Here is a 19,199-nt window from a genome sequence, read left to right as displayed (position 1 = left end):
TTTATTAAAAGTATTTCTTAAACAATTGACTGATATGACTGAGTTATCGACATAAACGGCTGACTTATGAAATATTTGTAAATTAAACTTATTATAACTCAAAATTAAAATATAGAATGAAAAAATGAATATTACAATCATGATAAGCAATAAAAAGTAATAATTATAGACAAAGATTGATTTTTACACAGTCTGATCAAAATGTGTAAAACATTCAAAACATGACATTTAGGGGTTAGGGTTAGGGTTAAAGTTAGGGTTAGGGTTTGAGGTGTAGGGTTTATATTTCCAACATTATGGGTTTTAATATAACAGTTTGGTTTTGGTTATATTGTGTTTGGTTTAAGGTGGCAATTTGGATATACTAATATGATAACCATTTGAAAATTTAAAATTTTTTGAAATTACTTTTCGGTTATCTCCGGTTATGGGTCGGTTAGATGAATATATAACCATAAATAATCCAAATATTATCCAAATTAGATCGATTAACTTAATATAACCGATAGCAAGCCGAATATAACCGTAACTAACCGAAAATAATGGAAAAAATAGTTTCCGGTTCGGTTCGGTTTGGTCGGTTATTTAGTCATTCTAATTTGAGGGTTGGCTGAGTTATGGTAAAGTTATGGCTGAGTTATCGTTTAGGGTCTTCTCAATAATATGAAAACATATTATTCTTTCCTGGGTCTTTTGTTCTGTCAGATTCCTAATAAGTATTACAACGTCTCTCGATATTACAAAAAGTGTTGTTAGGGAAGCGCGAAAAATCACTAATTCTGTGCCTGCTCAAATCCACATGCATAATAAATTCATAAAGTGAGATTTTTATCACAAGATATTATTGCAAATAATATCTGAGTCTTTTGTTATGTCAGATTCGTAATAAGTATTAAAACGTCACTCGATGTCACAAAAAGTGTTGTTAGGGAAGCGCGAAAAATCACTAATTTTGTGTCTGCTCAAATCCACACGCATAATAAATTCATAAAGTAAGCTTTTTATCACAAGATATTATTGCAAATAATTAACTAATTATTATTCGAATTTAGAATTTTATTTTTCTAAAAGTATTTCTCCAACAATTGAATATTAAAATTATTATAACTCAAAATTTAAATTTAGAATGGAAATATGTCTATTATTAGGTTAACAGATGGTTTCACGCCAAAATATCGCTTTACGGCTGAGTTATATTATTGCGGGAAAACGAAAGGTCATGTGACGGCTGAGTTATAATCATTACGGGAAAACGAAAGGTCATGTGACGACTGAGTTATAGTGAGTTATGACTGAGTTATCACAAGAAACAATCTGAAAGTAAATGGATGATATATATGACTTTACGGCTGAGTTATAATATTTACGGGAAAACGAAAAGTCATGTGACGGCTGAGTTATAGTTAGTTATGGCTGAGTTATCACAAGAAAAATCTGAAAGTAAATAGATGATATAGGCTATGACTGGTTACATGTGTTACTATTGAATTAAGTTGAGTTATGGACTTCACTCAAATTTTATTCAAAAATGTTACCAATCACTAACAAAACTAACTTTTTTAATTAGTTATTTTATTTCTCCTAAATTATTATTTTTTATTATCATTTGAAATGAAAATAGACATAGACCTAAATTTTATTCAAAAATGTTACCAATCACTAACAAAACTAATTTTTTTGAAGTTGAGTTTGAATAATTATGTGTTATGGTTGATGTACAAGTTTGAGGTATATCCTTTGTAAAATTGTTAACTCAAAAGATTATTCAACATCATGGAAATTTTCATGAGTTAAAGATGTGGTAAGTTGAGTTATCTATTTTTTAAATAAAAAAAACAAAAATTCAGTTATATAATACAAAAAATTATTATTTTTTGTTTAATTTAATTCATATAATTTAGGAGAAAAATAATTTTTACTCTTTTTCTTTTATTTAATAACTTTTTTAACTATTTATTTTATTTCTCCTAAATTATTATTTTTTATTATTATTTGAAATGAAAATAGACATAGACCTAAATTTTATTCAAAAATATTACCAATCACTAACAAAACTAAATTTTTTAAAGTTGAGTTTGAATAATCATGTGTTATGGTTAATGTACAAGTTTGAGGTATATCCTTTGTAAAATTGTTAACTCAAAAGATTATTCAACATCATAGAAATTTTCATGAGTTAAAGATGTGGTAAGTTGAGTTATCTATTTTTTTTAATTAAAAAAAAACGAAAATTCAGTTATATAATACAAAAATTATATTTTTCGTTTTTATTTAATTCATATAATTTAGGAAAAAAAATAATTTTTACTGCTTTTCTTTTATTTAATAACTTTTTAATTAGTTATTTTATTTCTCCTAAATTATTATTTTTTATTATTATTTGAAATGAAAATAGACATAGACCTAAATTTTATTCAAAAATGTTACCAATCACTAACAAAACTAATTTTTTTGAAGTTGAGTTTGAATAATCATGTGTTATGGTTGATGTACAAGTTTGAGGTATATCCTTTGTAAAATTGTTAACTCAAAAGATTATTCAACATCATGGAAATTTTCATGAGTTAAAGATGTGGTAAGTTGAGTTATCTATTTTTAAATAAAAAAACAAAAATTCAGTTATATAATACAAAAAATTATTATTTTTTGTTTAATTTAATTCATATAATTTAGGAGAAAAATAATTTTTACTAATTTTCTTTTATTTAATAACTTTTTTAACTAGTTATTTTATTTTTCCTAAATTATTAGTTTTTATTATTATTTGAAATGAAAATAGACATAGACCTAAATTTTATTCAAAAATATTACCAATCACTAACAAAACTAAATTTTTATAAAGTTGAGTTTGAATAATCATGTGTTATGGTTGATGTACAAGTTTGAGGTATATCCTTTGTAAAATTGTTAACTCAAAAGATTATTCAACATCATAGAAATTTTCATGAGTTAAGTTGAGTTATCTATTTTTTTTGATTAAAAAAAACGAAAATTCAGTTATATAATACAAAAAAATTATATTTTTCGTTTTTATTTAATTCATATAATTTAGGAAAAAAATAATTTTTACTGCTTTTCTTTTATTTAATAACTTTTTAAGTAGTTATTTTATTTCTCCTAAATTATTACTTTTTATTATTATTTGAAATGAAAATAGACATAGAACTAAATTTTATTCAAAAATGTTACCAATCACTAACAAAACTAATTTTTTTGAAGTTGAGTTTGAATAATCATGTGTTATGGTTGATGTACAAGTTTGAGGTATATCCTTTGTAAAATTGTTAACTCAAAAGATTATTCAACATCATGGAAATTTTCATGAGTTAAAGATGTGGTAAGTTGAGTTATCTATTTTTTTAATTAATAAAAACGAAAATTCAGTTATATAATACAAAAAAATTATTTTCTCGTTTTTATTTAATTCATATATCAAGAAAAATAATTTTTACTATTTTTCTTTTATTTAATAACTTTTTTAATTAGTTATTTTATTTCTTGTAACATCCGCGAACCGGATTTTGTGATTTTGAAAGGAGCGTCGATCGACACCCTAGTGGCATCGATCGACACCACTAATTTCTGGGTTCGGCCGGTTTGATTAATTGCCGAATTGGTTCGGTTTGGTTCAATTAAATCCCTAAATCATGTTATAAGCGTCTAAGGACGAGTTTAAGGGTTTTGGGAAGTTATTTGGTCGCCGCTTAGTGAAAGAAAGAGAGAAAAGAGAGAGAAACGTTCTTGAGATTTTCTGGGCTTGTTCTTGGAGATTTTGGAGAGATCTGAGGCAGTAGAAGTGTTAGCTGTTGCTGGAAACGAAGGGGGAGCTTCTGGGAGTGTTGTTTTCCACGTTTCTCAATTCAATCTTCCTGTTCTTGAGGTGAGTGCTTGACCATGGTTGATCTAAGCATGAGATCTCCTTTGTTTTTGTGTGATTCCTTGTTATTTGTGGTGTTTGCTTGCTTGGGTACATTGTATTTGTGATTTCTAGTGAATTCCGAGATGGTTAGACGTGTTTGGAGTCGATTCTGTGTTGATTGGAATCGGAGTTCGTCGCTGAGTTTCGCGCAGATCGTGTCTGCAGAAGAGGCATCGATCGATACCACTTTTGTGGAGCATCGATCGGCACCGTCTCGAGTAGCATCGATCGGCACCATTCCAGCATCGGTCGGCACCAGTTTCTGTAGCATCGGTCGACACCGATTGAGCATCGGTCGACACTAGTACCTGCCGAGTCTTATTTTCCTGGTTTGATGTATTGATTGTGTTATTGTTGTTTGTTGACTTGGGAGTCTCATATGCTTGTGTGTATAACCCAGTAGATGGGAGGACGACCTCACTAAGTATTTATGATAATACTTACGCATCTTAATTGTTGTTTGTGATGTGCAGGTAAAGGCAAAGTGTGATCATGGAATCAAGGCGATGATGAAGGGATGTTCTAGAGGCTTGATTGATTGTGTTCTAGCTGTTGTTAGGTTGCTAGATTAAGTCATTGGAACATTGTAGGATGTTAGCTTTTGGTTATTTCCTTGATTGGATTATGGTGTTATTGGTTATTGGATTATTTACGTTGGAATTTTATTGGATTAATGGAATTGTTTTATTTGGTCATCCGCGGTTATTGATTGTTGTTAGGATGTTAGTGGGTATGGGACCACTAGTAATTTAAGGTATAAAAAAAAAAAACGGGAAGGGTTGTTTCATTTTGGTATCAGAGCCCTTACGGTTCTAGGTCTAGGGTTCATTGTGCTTTTGCTGTTGATGTTTAGGATTCCATGCTATGATAGATTGTGTGAGTCGGTCAATTGAGTGTGGCATGAAGTCCTAGAACATCCTCTTCGAGCCTGTTTTGTGATTCCACGGTAAGTTGTGTTTTTGTGTATTGGAACTATTGTTTGCTTAGCCTTCTGTTCTTGGATGATACAGATGGTTAGGGGTGAGGATGCTGTTGGTCGCGGTCGTGGTCGTGGGCGTGGTCGTGGTCGGGGTCGGGGACGAGGTCAGGTTCCTGAGGCCAGTGTGAGTGTGACCCAGAGCATGGCCAGTGAGGAGGTGGCGGAGTCCCAGGTTCATCCTAGTGTGTCTGGAGACCAGGCTGGTTTGGGTGACGGCAGGGCGGATGGGCCCGGTGTCGGTCATGGTGTTGCCCCGGGTGTGGGGGTTGCAGCGGGAGGTGCTCCAGGCAGGGAGGATGTCTTGATGGACTTGCTAGCTCAGGTTTTGCAGCGACTTCCAGCAGTTGTGCCGCCAGTGGTTGGTGGGCAGGATCTAGTAGTGCCGCCAGTGGTTGGTGGGCAGGATCCGGTAGTGCCGCCTGTGGGTGGTGGGCAGGGTCCAGCGGTGCAGCCTGTGGCGGGTTTGCAGGCAGGTGTGCAGCCGGGGGCCGAGGTAGTGGATGCTCAGTATGTGCGGATGATGGAGCAGCTGCGGCATGTGGGAGCAGGGTATTTCTCAGGAAGTACCGATCCGAGTGTAGCGGATGAGTGGAGAGAGCGGATGGAGGATATTTTCCTTTCGCTTAGGTGTCCCGACCAGTACAGGGTGAATCTGGCAGTGTTTTACTTGTCAGGAGATGCTCGTGTGTGGTGGAGGTCGGTGACAGCACGGAGAGTGCAGCGGGGTATGTCTTGGGGAGATTTTGTGGGGGAGTTTAACTCGAAGTATTTTCCTCAGGAGGCTCTTGATCGTATGGAGGCACGGTTCTTGGTTTGACTCAGGGGGACCGTACAGTGCGGGAGCTGGATGCAGAGTTCAGTCGGCTTGTGGGGTATGCAGGCAGGGCATGGGAGCCAGAGTCGGCTCAGGTGCGGAGGTTTTTTGTTGGCTCTGCTATGCTACGAGAGCAGAGTTGATTTGAGGTTGCAGCTGGGATAGAGGATGACTTGAGGTCACAGGTGGTTGTGGTCAGTTCTTCGGTGCAGCCACAGCAGTCTCAGCCGCTTTCTGTTCCTAGCAAGGGCGGCAAGCCTGCACAGGGGCAGAAGAGGAAGTTTGATGTTATGCAGAGATCGAGGCACGGGGGTGCGAAATGCTTTGGGTGTGGTAGCAGGGACTACAAGGTGACTAGCTGTCCACAGAGGGGTGAGCAGCGGGCAGTGACAGAGCAGCGGGCGGTGACGGAGCCGCGGATAGATACTCGAGTGTGTTACTACTGCAGAGAGACGGGGCACATCAAGCCTCGTTGTCCCAAGTTGCAGCAGAGGGCAGTAGCAATGTTGCAGGCTGGAGCTCAGCCAGGGGTGCAGCAGGGTGTGCAGCACGGCGTGCAGCCGGTGGGTTGGGTCGAGCCGACGTCACAGGTGTACTCGACTCAGGAGCCCGGTGGCACTAGTGCTGGAGCGATCACAGGTATAACTTCTGAGATTCGAACTTAGTCAATCCAATAGTTCAGATTATATTTGTTTTTGTTTGTGGTCAAATGTTAGGTTCTCAACACATGAGGTTTGTGTAGGGACCTTGTTGGTGGGCGGGTTTAAGTCCCATGTTATGTTTGATTCTGGAGCTTCTCATAGCTTCATTACTCCGGAGTGTGTCGTGAGTGCGGGGATCAGAGGGGATTCTGGAGAGCGTTCAGGAGTTGTCAGAGTTGCTGGAGGCAAGTTCCTGAGGGTTATTGGACGAGCTGGAGGAGTTGATATTCAGATCGCAGGAGAGTCGTGGCCAGCGGATTTGCTTATCAGTCCAGTGGAGTTGTATGATGTTATTATTCGTATGGATTGGTTGCATTGGTATAAGGTGCATTTGGATTGCTATCAGGGTAGAGTGGAGTTTGAGCGTCCAGGAGGGAAGTTGGTTTTTCAGGGTATTAGACCGACTTCGGGGAGTCTCGTGATCTCAGCCGTTCAGGCAGGGAAGATGATCGAGAAGGGCCGTGAGGCCTATCTGGTTACTATATCTATGCTAGAGTCAGTGGGAAAGTCTACGGTTAGCGGTATTCCGGTTGTGGAGGACTTTGAGGATGTGTTACAGTCATTGCAGGGATTACCACCATCTCGGTCGGATCCTTTTACTATTGAGCTGGAACCGGGGACAATGCCGTTATCCAAGGCTCCTTACAGGATGGCTCTAGCAGAGATGGCAGAGCTGAAGAAGCAGCTGGAGGATTTGTTGGGCAAGGGTTTTATCCGTCCTAGTTGTTCACCGTGGGGAGCTCCGGTGCTGTTTGTTAAGAAGAAGGATGGGAGTTTTCGGTTGTGTATTGACTATCGGGGTTTGAACCGAGTCACTGTGAAGAACAAGTACCCTCTCCCGAGGATTGATGAGTTGTTGGATCAGTTGAGGGGTGCTACTTGGTTCTCCAAGATCGACTTGGCATCAGGATATCATCAGATTCCTATACATGAGGCGGATGTGAGGAAGACGGCCTTCAGGACGAGATATGGGCACTACGAGTTTGTGGTGATGCCGTTTGGGTTGACAAATACGCCAGCTGCGTTTATGAGATTGATGAACAGCGTGTTCCAGGAGTTTCTGGACGTGTCAGTCATCATTTTCATCGACAACATCCTAGTATATTCTAAGAGTCTTGAGGAGCATGCAGTACATTTGAGAGCAGTGTTGGAGAAGCTGCGGGAGCAGAAGTTGTTTGCTAAGCTGAGTAAGTGCAGTTTCTGGCAGCATGAGATGGGGTTCTTGGGTCATATTGTTTCAGCTGAGGGAGTTTCAGTGGATCCAGAGAAGATTCAGTCCATCAGGGAGTGGCCGAGGCCGCAGAGTGCCACTGAGATTCGGAGTTTCCTGGGGTTAGCAGGTTACTACAGGAGGTTTGTTCGGGGTTTTGCGAGTATGGCTCAGCCGATGACTAAGCTTACAGGGAAGGATGTCCCGTTGTGTGGTCACAAGAGTGTGAGGCAAGTTTTGCAAGTCTCAAGCAGATGTTGACTACCACGCCGGTGTTAGCACTGCCTGAGCAGGACGAGCCTTATGTTGTGTATACAGATGCTTCTAGAGTAGGGTCGGGTTGTGTACTTATGCAGCAGGGGAAGGTTATAGCCTATGCTTCGCGGCAGTTGCGGAAGCATGAAGCTAATTATCCTACCCATGATTTGGAGATGGCAGCAGTGATCTTTGCTCTTAAGATTTGGAGATCCTATCTGTATGGTGGGAAGGTACAGGTATTTACAGATCACAAGAGTCTGAAGTACATTTTTACTCAGCCTGAGCTGAATTTGAGGTAGAGGCGTTGGATGGAGTTAGTAGCGGACTATGATTTGGACATAGCTTACCATCCTGGTAAAGCTAATCTGGTTGCAGATGCCTTGAGTCGGAAGCGGGTGGCTTCGGCTCAGGAGCAGGATATGGAGGTGTTGGTAGGTGAAATTAGTGCATTGAGTTTGTGTGCTATCTCACAGGAACCTTTGGGTTTGGAGGCAGTTGATAGAGCAGATTTGTTAAGCAGAGTGAGGTTAGCTCAGGAGAGCGATGAGGGGCTGGTGAATGCCTCTAAGGCTGCAGGTGCAGAGTATCAGGTTTCTGCTAATGGTACTATCCTTGTGCATGGTCGGATCTGTGTGCCCAAGGGTGAGGATTTGAGGCAGGAGATAATGAGAGAGGCTCATTCGAGCAAGTTCTCTATTCATCCAGGAGCGACCAAGATGTATCGTGACCTCAAGCGGTATTATCACTGGGTCGGGATGAAGAAGGACGTAGCTGACTGGGTGGCGAAGTGCGATACTTGCCAGCTGGTGAAGGCGGAGCATCAGGTTCCTGGTGGTTTATTACAGAGTTTACCCATTCCGGAGTGGAAGTGGGATTTGATCACGATGGACTTCGTGGTAGGTTTTCCTGTGTCGAGGACGTTTGATGCTATTTGGGTCATTGTGGACCGTTTGACTAAGTCTGCGCATTTTCTGGCCATCAAGAAAACTGATGGAGCAGCGGTTTTGGCCAAGAAGTACGTGAGGGAGATAGTCAGATTGCACGGTGTGCCTGCTAGTATTGTGTCTGATAGAGATTCCAAGTTCACCTCGGTGTTCTGGAAGGCATTTCAGGCGGAGATGGGCACGAAGGTGCATATGAGTACAGCCTATCATCCTCAGACTGACGGTCAGTCAGAGAGGACGATCCAGATTTTGGAGGATTTATTGAGGATGTGTGTGCTGGATTGAAGTGGTCATTGGGCAGATCACTTGAGCTTGGTGGAGTTTGCTTATAACAACAGCTACCAGGCTAGTATTGGGATGGCTCCTTATGAGGCCCTGTATGGGAGGCCGTGTCGTACACCATTATGTTGGACTCAAGTGGGGGAGAGGAGCATATTTGGTGCAGATTTTGTTCAGGAGACCACGAAGAAGATTCGGGTTTTGAGGCTGAACATGAAGGAGGCTCAGGATCGGCAGAAGAGCTATGCTGATAAGAGGAGAAAGGATCTTGAGTTTCAGGTTGGTGATAGAGTGTACCTCAAGATGGCCATGTTGCGGGGTCTGAACAGGTCATTGACAGAGACTAAGTTGAGTCCGAGGTACATGGGTCCGTTCAGAGTGGTTGAGCGGGTGGGACCAGTGGCATACCGGTTGGAGTTACCTGAGGTTATGCGTGCGTTCCACAAGGTATTTCATGTGTCGATGCTGAGGAAGTGTCTTCACGAGGGTGATCAGTTGTTGGCTAAGAATCCTGAGGATCTTCAGCCTAACATGACTTTAGAGGCGAGACCAGTGAGGGTGCTCGAGAGGAGAGTCAAGGAACTTCGGACGAAGAAGATTCCTTTGATGAGAGTCCTGTGGGACTGTGACGGAGTAGAGGAGCAGACTTGGGAGCCCGAGGCGAGGATGAAGGCAAGGTTTAAGAAGTGGTTTGAGAAGCAGACCGCGACTTGAGCTTGTCTAGCCGGGTCCGAGTTGTGGTCCGTGGCTGGAGCGGGTATGGAGTATTCCAGCCCATCTCTCTTGATATTTGGTCGCTAGGGGTGGTTGGTTGTGCGACTAGGTATCAAGATGAGGTGGTGCTCGGGATGCGGGTTGATGGCTCTGGTTGTTGTATTTTTGCTTTTTCTGATGTAATTTCGTTGAGATTGTAACGATTATGACATTTTTGAGATTAATAAGATAAGTATTTTTCTTTATGTTTGACTGTTGTTGTCATGGGAAAAGAGAAATAGCTCGGGTTTCTATTTTTGGAAAGTTTCCATAAATAGGAAGTTTCCACAAAAGGAAGGTTTCCATAAATAGAAAGTTTCTAAAAAGGGAAAGTTTTGTGGAAATGTTGAGGTAGACCTAGCCGGGAGATACTCGTTGGCATCAGTGTTTGTTTTGCTCAAGGCCGTGCGGGCCCAAATCCCGTGATACCGATAGCTCGATGGACTTTGTGGCCAGAGAGTGGGAGTGGTATGTTGCTTCGGATGACGATCCGAGAGCGCGCTTGAGGGTGACGACCCAAGGGCGGGATATGTGAGACTCCCTGGATACCGTAGCTGTGAGCCGAGGCTCAGCAGTGAGCCGGTATATCTCGAGGGTTGCGACCCGAGAGCGGGGGGATTGTGTGTGAGTGACTTCCTGGATGCCGTAGCTTAAGGCGGTTGGCCTGATAGCGAGCCGGCATGATTTCATTGGTTGCGACCACGGATGGGGGAAGCACTGAGTTGTGAGCAAATAGTGTTTATGATGCGAGTATATTGGCTAGAGGGAGACCTCGAGAGTCAGTCGGAGGTGTGCGGGCTGTTGCGACAGTGGCACGGGAAACCTTGGCTGACGGTCTTTAAGTCCGGTCTATGGACGTGCGGGCCGTGCTGACGGTGGCACGGAGGTCCTTGGCAGATGGACGGTATTGCGGGATTCGGGGACGAATCCATATTGGTGGGGGAGAATTGTAACATCCGCGAACCGGATTTTGTGATTTTGAAAGGAGTGTCGATCGACACCCTAGTGGCATCGATCGACACCACTAATTTCTGGGTTCGGCCGGTTTGATTAATTGCCGAATTGGTTCGGTTTGGTTCAATTAAATCCCTAAATCGTGTTATAAGCGTCTAAGGACGAGTTTAAGGGTTTTGGGAAGTTATTTGGTCGCCGCTTAGTGAAAGAAAGAGAGAAAAGAGAGAGAAACGTTCTTGAGATTTTCTGGGCTTGTTCTTGGAGATTTTGGAGAGATCTGAGGCAGTAGAAGTGTTAGCTGTTGCTGGAAACGAAGGGGGAGCTTCTGGGAGTGTTGTTTTCCATGTTTCTCAATTCAATCTTCCTGTTCTTGAGGTGAGTGCTTGACCATGGTTGATCTAAGCATGAGATCTCCTTTGTTTTTGTGTGATTCCTTGTTATTTGTGGTGTTTACTTGCTTGGGTACATTGTATTTGTGATTTCTAATGAATTCCGAGATGGTTAGACGTGTTTGGAGTCGATTCTGTGTTGATTGGAATCGGAGTTCGTCGCTGAGTTTCGCGCAGATCGTGTCTGCAGAAGAGGCATCGATCGATACCACTTTTGTGGAGCATCGATCGGCACCGTCTCGAGTAGCATCGATCGGCACCATTCCAGCGTCGGTCGGCACCAGTTTCTGTAGCATCGGTCGACACCGATTGAGCATCGGTCGACACTAGTACATGCCGAGTCTTATTTTCCTGGTTTGATGTATTGATTGTGTTATTGTTTTTTGTTGACTTGGGAGTCTCATATGCTTGTGTGTATAACCCAGTAGATGGGAGGACGGCCTCACTAAGTATTTATGATAATACTTACGCATCTCAATTGTTGTTTGTGATGTGCAGGTAAAGGCAAAGTGTGATCGTGGAATCAAGGCGATGATGAAGGGATGTTCTAGAGGCTTGATTGATTGTGGTCTAGCTGTTGTTAGGTTGCTAGATTAAGTCATTGGAACATTGTAGGATGTTAGCTTTTGGTTATCTCCTTGTTTGGATTATGGTGTTATTGGTTATTGGATTATTTACGTTGGAATTTTATTGGATTAATGGAATTGTTTTATTTGGTCATCCGCGGTTATTGATTGTTGTTAGGATGTTAGTGGGTATGGGACCACTAGTAATTTAGGGTATAAAAAAAAACGGGAAGGGTTGTTTCATTTCTCCTAAATTATTTATTTTTATTATTATTTGAAATGAAAATAGACATAGACCTAAATTTTCTTCAAAAATGTTACCAATCACTAACAAAACTAATTTTTTTGAAGTTGAGTTTGAATAATCATGTGTTATGGTTGATGTACAAGTTTGATTGTAAAATTGTTAACTCAAAAGATTATTCAACATCATGGAAATTTTCATGAGTTAAAGATGTGGTAAGTTGAGTTATCTATTTTTTTAATTAAAAAAACGAAAATTCAGTTATATAATACATTTTTTTTTTCGTTTTTATTTAATTCATATATCAAAAAAATAAGTTTTACTGTTTTTTTTTATTTAATAACTTTTTTAATTTGTTATTTTATTTCTCATAAATTATAATTTTTATTATCATTTGAAATGAAAATAGACATATACCTAAATATGATAAGATTTTAAATATTATGGCATGCATGTAGTTAATTTTTTAATTTGCAATGTAACAAAGAAGTTTAGTTAACAATGTAACTCAGCCACAACATGAAAAACATTACAGTAATTAAAAAGCAAAAAAAATTGCTGCTAAACTCAGCCGTTTCATCAACCGAAAATATGTAACTCAGCCGTATCATTTGATAAGTCAGCCGTAACTGAATAACATTCTAGTAATTAATTTTTTGCTAATAAGTCAGCCGTCAAACGGCTGAGTTGTCGATAAGTCAGCCTATGACGGCTGAGTTATAGTTTTTTTACCATAACTCACCCGTAACAACATCTCATAAGTCAGCCGTTTTTCATAACTCAGCCGGGCAGAAAATGTTAACTCAGCCGTGTCGTTGTGATAACTCAGCCAAAATTTTGACAACTCAACCATCGGGTGAAAACTCAGCCGTAACTACAGCTGAGTTATGCGCATAACTCAGCCAGATTTAATAAGTCAGCCGTAACCCTTGGCTGACTTATGCGCATAACTCAGCCAGATTTTAATAAGTCAGCCGTCCGCTTTTACTCAAATGTTTTTCCGATAACTCAGTCGCAACATACTATGTAACTCAGCCGCAACATACTATGTAACGCTTTACGGCTGAGTTATGGTTACACGTCAGCGATTTCTGACGTGGCGTCTGACGTGGCAATGGCATTTTTGTAATTACATTTTTTCCGGTAACATAAAACAGGGGCACGCAGGGTATTTTGAAAATACCCGAAACATTCAAGTAATAAAAAAGTTTTTTGTAGATTCTGGTAATATTACCTAAAATGAGTAACATTTGAGTAATTCACCCTATAATTATTGTATAATATTTTAATTCGTAGTACACCGTAGAATTTTTTTTTTATAAATCTAAATATATTTGATATGCTCAAATATACCCTAGAACTACTCTTTCAAATTAAGAGATCACTGCAGTACTTAGGGGTCAAATTCCACAAGGACTCAAGACCACATAATAAATTATAGAGTTTTATAATCAACTTAAACAGATTAATTTGAATTAAAATAAAAGCAATGCAAAATATTAAATAAAAACTGTTGTAAATTCAGAATATCAAAAAGCTAGGCTTAGGGAATTTCTCAGGAAATTATGAAATATTAAATCAATCAATAAATTAGGATTCAGACAATTAAGAACAGATCTAGAACTCTAAACACTTTTGTAAAATAAACCAGTTCTCACTGCAAATATTATCTAAATTTAAAACCAAAAAATCCAAATCTCTTTGTAAAATTCTAGGTTAAAAATCAGCTTTAAAAACAGGTTTAGATTGTTCACAAAATTACTAAATCAAATCTCTTTGCAAGAAGTAATTTTGCTCATCAAAAGTTTTTATCAGGAAAATCAATTATATTCTCATATCAATTTATTTTCTTAGGTTATTAATTCTAGATGGCCAATCAAGGATTAATATGAAGAACAACCTATGATGAAGATCTAGCAAGATAATGAATCCTAAATAAACAGATATAATAATTCATAAAAACCCTATGAAAAACCTTAAACCTAACAAGCAAACTACTCAGACATAATCAATGAAGAACAAAACATCTTTCTGAATAATAAGCAATTGAAATTAAAAAGAATAATAAGGAGTTTAGAAATTCTTCTCTCAAAGAGTTCAGATCTCTCTCCAATAGCTCTCAAAAATCTCTTAGGGTTGCAGGAAAAATAAAACTTGATAGAATACAACTTAATGGTTTGGAAAACCTAAAAATACTATTTATATGTCCTAAAACACGTCAGGGGCTAATTTTGCAAATATGGAAAACTTTGGGCAACTTTGTAAAACATCCAAATTTGGCTTTTCTCGTAGACAAACAAGGGTGTCGATCGATGCTAAGGCAGTGTCGATCGACACCAACTTCTCTTCCTTGATGAATTGCTCCAAAATCTCTCTAATTGCTCCATTTTGCTCATTTCATGCCAAAATCCTAGAAAACCTGTAAAGACTCAAAACATTCTAGAAAATAAATCAAAAGACTCTAAAAGACTCTTTATATCATGGTTAAAAACCACAAAAACCATGAATATCAACTCCCCCAGACTTAGCCTTTGCTTGCCCTCAAGCAAAACATAGGGTTAGACATGTGAAAGAGGTTTGAAAACAGGGAACTCACTCAACTGCATGATGATTCTTATTCGCACTCTTCATTTACCTGACTCAAGAACTTACTTTTTATACTCAACCATGATAAGCATCAACATTCCTTACTCAAATCCCACAATCCTTTGGAATCTCTGAAATCTCCATTGTCATCTCATTAGTCAATATTAAAGCAAGTACAGGTGAGTTCTTACCTTGGTGTATCGATCAGTGGCATAAGGACCCTTTTCAGGCCAAGACATTCTTCATACATCTCCTTTCCTCTCCCATTTCTCACTTCCAATTTATTTCTTATTATTTTTTTCTTAATCAAAAATCAAAGGTGTAAGCGAATACGGGGGTCATCGGTAATTTACCTATACCTCGCTTCCAAGCTTTGTGTGATCATTTGACTCAAGAGTAGAATAATGAGGTCACAGGTAATTTACCTACCTCTCTAAACTGATCAAAATCATCTCATCTTTTATCCTTTTTTTTTTAAAGCACTGAAGAGAAAAGAGAGGGGAGACATACTTTGAAAAATTGCATTATCTTGTATGGCCTGAAGAAGAAGTCTAGTCCACTGATTTCCAACCCCAAAGTAAGAGATTAAGTCCGGTTAAAATCCTGATAAAAGTTGTGACAACGTTAGATCAATCAGATATCCATTGAATAAGGCTTTTCAGGATTGTTGATAAGGCTCATAGTCTTTCTAAGCTTCAGTTCTGAGATCAAGCATAAATAAATAACCATTAGAGTGTTAGCCAAATAAGAGAAATCACTAGTCAAGATCATAATTCCCAAAGACAGAAAGAAAAATTTTGAAAAATTTGACTCAAACTTTATGGTTTTGACTGATACAACTGAAACTCAAAAAAAGAAAAGAAAATAGTTAGTAGATAACCTCCCCCAGACTTAAACAACACCGTCCCCAGTGTTATCAAGTAAGAGGAAAGCAAAAAAAAAACAAAAATATATTGAAAATTGTAATGAAAAGATGAACATAAATCGGGTTACCCACTGTGAGAATTGGTGTCGACCGATGCCATATAGGTGTCGATCGACACCCTCTGCGAACAGAGACATGGGCGAGAAATCTTTAGTCAGTTGCAGTTGGATTGTGTTGAGCAGTCAATCCTTGGATGATATTTTTGCTAAGAAGCACTCAAACACAAGTTAAAAGCAACATGATAGATAGATATTTCATAATTTCATACAAATCCAAATATAAACTGACTCAATGCAAAAACAAAAAAATGACTCAAAAGGAAAAGAAAATCCTAGAAGTGGGTTTCCTCCTACTAAGCGATTGTTTTCAGTCATTAGCTTGACTTTGCTGAAGCTCAAGCATCCGGTGGATCAGAACATGGCATTGAATGCTTCTGAGAGAATGACCTCTTCATCCAAGGTGGTGTATAAGCTTTAGGTGCATGAGGCTTGCCTAGTATGCGAGGAACAGGACCAGGGCGGGATGTAGGGATGGGTTTGCTTCTCTTATGTCCTACAAAATTATCAACAGAAGAAACAAGCACTCTACGATAATCTCGTGGCTTGGTTAACTGCAAAACAGTTTTTGTATCTTTGAAGGTCTTATTGATGATAGGAGGAAGTTTAGGTAAAGAAGATGCATACCTTTGTCTTACCTGAGGACTCTGGAGTGTGGAGTGGTGACTCTTCTGTTTGGGAACAGGTTTCTGACTTGGAGCATCAGTCTTGGTGTTGTTCTGTCTCGGTCGTGGAGGGGTGTCGATCGACACAGTGGTAGTGTCGATCGACACTGAGCCTGATGCTCGAGTTGCAGCAACCTTCTCAACAGAAAAAGTCTGTTCATGAATAGTAGGAGCCCTCCTAAGCTTATCCATCTCAAAATTCATACTCAATCCATCCACATTCAGTGTTATGTGTCCTTTCTGCACATCTATGATTGCACCAGCTGTAGTCAAGAAAGATCTTCCTAAGATGAGAGGATCTTTAGGCTCTTGATCATACTTCAGCACCACAAAGTCAGTGGGAATCATGAAGTTCCCAACCTTAATTGGAATATCCTCTAAAACACCTTCAGGAATTCTTCGGGATCTATCAGCTAGGATTAGAGAAATCTGAGTTGGCTTGAATTCTGTCATCCCTAGTCTCGCAGCAACAGAATGTGGCATCAAGTTGATGCTAGAACCAAGGTCACAAAGTGAGTGTGCAAACCTTCCTGTGGAGATAGAGCAATCAAGTACAAAGCTTCCAGGATCTGGTAACTTCTCTGCAGTCCTACATTGAATGATTGCACTCACTTCCTTAGAGACAACCACCTCCTGCTTCTTTCCCTTCTTCCTCAGTGGAGGCTGGTTTAACAGAATCGCACTGACATCCATAGTAAGCAGTGCTCCTTCCTCAGGGCTCAAACCATTTGATACCATTCTCTTGACATAGCGTCTAAGTGGTGGTGAAAGCTTTACTGCATCAATCAAAGACATCTCAATCATCACCTTGTCCATCATAGCCTTGCATCTAGCTTCCTCAAGCTCCTGCTTAGACCTCCTAGGCTTAGGAAAAGGAACCTTAGGTTGGTACACCTTCTCAACTGCTGGAACCTGAGATTTTGCGGTTTCTGGGATTGTCTGGGATGAGTGTCGACCGACACCCAGGTGGTGTCGTTCGACACCATCATCTGAAGTCGAGGATTTGGTCGATTTTTCACCCAGTTCAGCAGAAGCACTTTCAACAGCATCTTCATCTCTCACAGATATAGCATTACAAGCATGCTTGGGGATTGACTCAGTTCTTCCAAGAAGAAAACCCTCTTGTCGTTTGACAGACCCAGCAGTCTGAATAACCTAATTCTCCAACTTCTTGACATGAATGTTCAATGCTTCAATCTTTCCATTCAGCTCAGTGTAGACATTGTCAATCTTCCCATTGAATGTCACTGTCAATTGCTCATGTCCTAGCAAACGCTGCTCAAGCATGGCTTCCATTCTACTCTCTGAAGATTTCTTAGGAGGTGGAGACTGATAGGATGAGTTCCCATAGGTCCTTGTTGCCATTTTTCTGTTGCTGCTTCTGGTCACCATTGTAAGGTATGTTGCCTTGCTGATTACCGAATCTTTGTCCCTGATATCCAGCTCCATACACATAGTTGACATTCTCCTCTGTATTCTCTGGCTCAGGCTCAAATGTCTCAACTTCAACAGCAAATTGGACAGACTTCTTACCAATAAGAAGATTGTGTACTGAATCCAGCTTAGCATTAACAGAAGCTAGCTGGTTTGAATCAAACTCTCCATGCAGTCTCTTTCTTTCAGCATCAGCTCTTTTAGTTCTATTGCTAGCAGCCAAATTATCAATCAAAACTTCAGTATATTCTGGAAATCTTGTCTTGAAGTTCCCATGACTTGCAGCATCCAAAGCTAACTGATACTTCCAATCACACCCTCTAAAGAAGATACTCAACAGTTGTACCCTTAAAAAACCATGGTGTGGACAGTCCCTTTGATAAGCTTTGAACCTCACCCAAGCTGCCTTGAAAGCTTCATCATGTCCTTGCTTGAATGAAGAGATCTTGATTCTCAGCTCATCTGACATTGCATCATCATAGAAATGGTTGAGAAAAGCCACCTTGATATCATGCCAATTTGTCAAAGATCCAGCTGGCAAGTGCTTCAACCACTGAGATGCCTCTCCTGCAAGTGAGTATGGGAAGAGCTTGCAGAATATGAAGTTCTCAGTCACTCCATTAGCCTTGATACTGGTCACAAGATCCTCAAAGTGCTCAATGTTGTCCAAAAGCTTCTCATGGAGCAGGTTAGAGAAAGGTCTCTGCCCAGCAAGTTGAAAGTAAGCAGGTTTCAACTCAAAATCATTCCTCTGGAATGGTGGAGGAACAATTGCAGACCGGTTCTCATACACAAGATCAGCCCGGTTGTAGTAAGCAATGGTCCTGATCAGATCCTGGTTTTGATCCTATCTTTGAACTGGGTTCTGTATGTGGTTGGCAGCTCCACGTACGTCTACTGCAGGTGGGTGTCGATCGACACCCCCTTGTTGGTGTCGATCGACACCAAGGTTTGGCTCATCAACGACACCAGCTTGCTGGTTCACGACAGCCTGCTCGTTGACAACAGGTTCGGCAATCACATTGCCTTCTGCATAAACCTTCTGGCCCAGCTCATTGCGCAAGTGGCCCTCTTGATCCCTCAAAGAACCATCCTCATCTCACATCAGAATGATTGGGTTAACCATCTTCAAGGATTTGGTTGCTTTTATGTTCTCACGCTCAAGTTTTCCCAACTCTTGGTTTGTAAGATTCACAGTAGGACCAGTCTTGTTGCTCCTTGTGTGAGATCTAGAAGGCATGCACCTGAAACACCAAAGAGAAGAAAAACAAAACGTGTAAGTAGAAAATAAAAAGAAAAATTTAAACAAAATTAAAAACTCAAATCTAATGATAGATCAAAGAGTCCCCGACAATGGTGCCAAAATTTGATATGCTCAAATTTACCCTAGAGCTACTCTCTCAAATTTACCCTACAGTACTTAGGGGTCGAATTCCACAAGGACTCAAGACTACACATTGAATTATAGAATTTTATAATCAAGCTAAACAGATTAATTTGAATTAAAATAAAAGCAATGCAAA

General features: G+C 39.9%; 1 non-coding gene across 1 annotated transcript; it reads left to right on the top strand.

Moving 5' to 3' along the window:
• Nucleotides 1–18,029: 18,029 nt before the first annotated feature.
• Nucleotides 18,030–18,136, top strand: LOC147938606 (small nucleolar RNA R71). The gene has a single exon (XR_015567637.1). It is a non-coding gene; the product is annotated as a small nucleolar RNA R71 (small nucleolar RNA).
• The last annotated feature ends 1,063 nt before the right edge of the window (nucleotides 18,137–19,199 follow it).

The sequence above is a fragment of the Camelina sativa genome, chromosome 9 (genome assembly GCF_030686135.1).
Source record: "Camelina sativa cultivar CO46 ecotype springtype chromosome 9, ASM3068613v1".
Lineage (NCBI taxonomy): Eukaryota > Viridiplantae > Streptophyta > Magnoliopsida > Brassicales > Brassicaceae > Camelina > Camelina sativa.
Note: the sequence above shows the minus strand (reverse complement) of the source record. Positions and strands in the feature narration are given on the sequence as shown.